Raw genomic sequence first — 2,126 nt, 5'->3', positions numbered from 1 at the left:
AATCACATAGGGTGCTTTTACAACCTTCCCTATAAGCAGACCATAAAACAAAGTTTACTTTAACCATTATTTAGCTAAAATTGGTGTCCTAATTAACCGTTAAAATAATTAGGTGGCGATTCTTTAATTAATTAAACTTCGGTCTTTCCAATAAGTTGTACTCTAATTTGACCCGTATTAAAATGGGGTATAACAACCTTCTCATGTTCATTCTTGATGGTTTACACACGGTTATTGAGAAAAACTGATCAGTGGTTTGGTACGGTGATGGAAATTCTGAGGAAAAGCTGGCCAGTGTGATATGGTTATTGCATTTCATCTTTACTTGTAATTTCCTTGATTATTTACCTAATTTATTGCATATCATCTTTATATGTTGAATTGTTGACTGAACAGAGTAGGCCAAGTTATCATGTGCACCAATGGTACTTTCTATGATTTATGATTTGTTCATTATTGTTATGTACTTGTTGGATTATTAAACTGTACAGGTGAATAGCAAGTACTTGTTATGATACTTGCTGAGTATATAGGGTTGATTGTACTCATACTGCATTCTGCACTTAATTATGCAGATCCAGGTGTCAGACCGAGTTGTGGCTAGTTGTGAGGTGTTGCTGTAAGCATTTTGGAGAGACGAGGTAGAGTTGCATCCTCCACAGTCTTGGCGTCTCTTTTCCTTTGTACTGTTATTTCCATTCAGACAATATAATTACTCTAAATTCTAGACTTGTAGTTTTGATTAGAGTCATGACACTATATTACCAGTTCTGGGGAGTTATTGTATTTTGACACAGTTTTCATGTTAATGGCATTAGACCTGTACTATTTCCTTGCCATTTTTGCTATTACATTTTGTGGTTATTATGTTGGCTTGCCTAGCAAGTAAGTTATGCGACATCACGACAAATTTATGGTTTTTGGGGTCGTGACAATTCCTTATTCGCATTTTTATATCATGTCCTTGTGCGCTTTATGAGGATATGCCTCTTGATGATAAATTGTTATCTTGCATTGTTGTTATTATGGCACTTGTGGGTTGATCATTGATGTGTGGAGTATAAGGGTGGCATTTCACTGTTGATGTTGTGTGGAGTATAAGGGTGGCATTTCACTGTTGATTTTATGTGGAGTATAAGGGTGGCATTTCACCGTTGATGTTCTTTTGACGAAATAAGGGTGGGAGCATGTGGCGAAATAAGGGAGGCACTTCATTGTTATGTGCACATGCGGCAAAATAAGGGTTTCATTATGGAGATATTATGTGATGGCCTGGGGACGATTTTATTGTTCATGCTTATGTATTGGTACGAGAGTGACGTTCTTGATTGTGCATGTGACTTCTTTATATGCGCCATGCATTTCTACATGTGTTGTTGTGTTTCATCTAACATGCTAATCTATGCCTCTGTTATTATTCGATAATTTGGTTATCAAGAAGGGTTTACCTACATGGAGTTAATATTTCATCTTTGGTTGAGTTGTTGGTTTCATATAGAATTGACTTGATAAGAAAATTTCCATCGTGCATTGATACATCTGATTCTTGAAAGGTTCTCTTGAACGTGTTATTTGGCATTTGATACGGAATCGGATCATGTTGGGCACATATTTACAATCATGTATGAGTATTGAGCACATATATTATCTGGTACATACCTCTTTGTGAGCGTGGTTGGTGCAAGTTGTATTTCTTGAATAGGTCTAATTGGTAGAGTTTTTTTATTACCTTATCCCAGTCGAGCACCTTTACTGTTGATATTCTTTATTCTGCGTGTTGTCTTTCTCGAATAGTTTCTATGTATTATACATGTTATTGAGCTGCACAGGTTCTACAAAGTGAGAATCTTTTTAATTTAAAACATTATCATTACTTCTCAGAGGTTAGTTAGAATACTTATTGAATACATGGGGTCAGTTATACTCATACTATACTTTTACACCTTGCGAGCAGATTCTTGGAGCTGAGCTGCTGCTAATGACAAAGGCAGGCATTGAAGTTGTAGTTGTGTCCCAGTTTCGAGCTACCATTTGTTCATGGTAGAATAGGATCTCATTTCTATTTATGAAACGTTCAAACAAATGTTGTATTTGTTTCTTTTACTAGCTTTGTAAGTCAAAATCAT

Source organism: Nicotiana tabacum, chromosome 21 (genome assembly GCF_000715075.1).
Source record: "Nicotiana tabacum cultivar K326 chromosome 21, ASM71507v2, whole genome shotgun sequence".
Taxonomy (NCBI): Eukaryota; Viridiplantae; Streptophyta; class Magnoliopsida; order Solanales; family Solanaceae; genus Nicotiana; species Nicotiana tabacum.
This window is presented reverse-complemented; position numbering follows the sequence as displayed.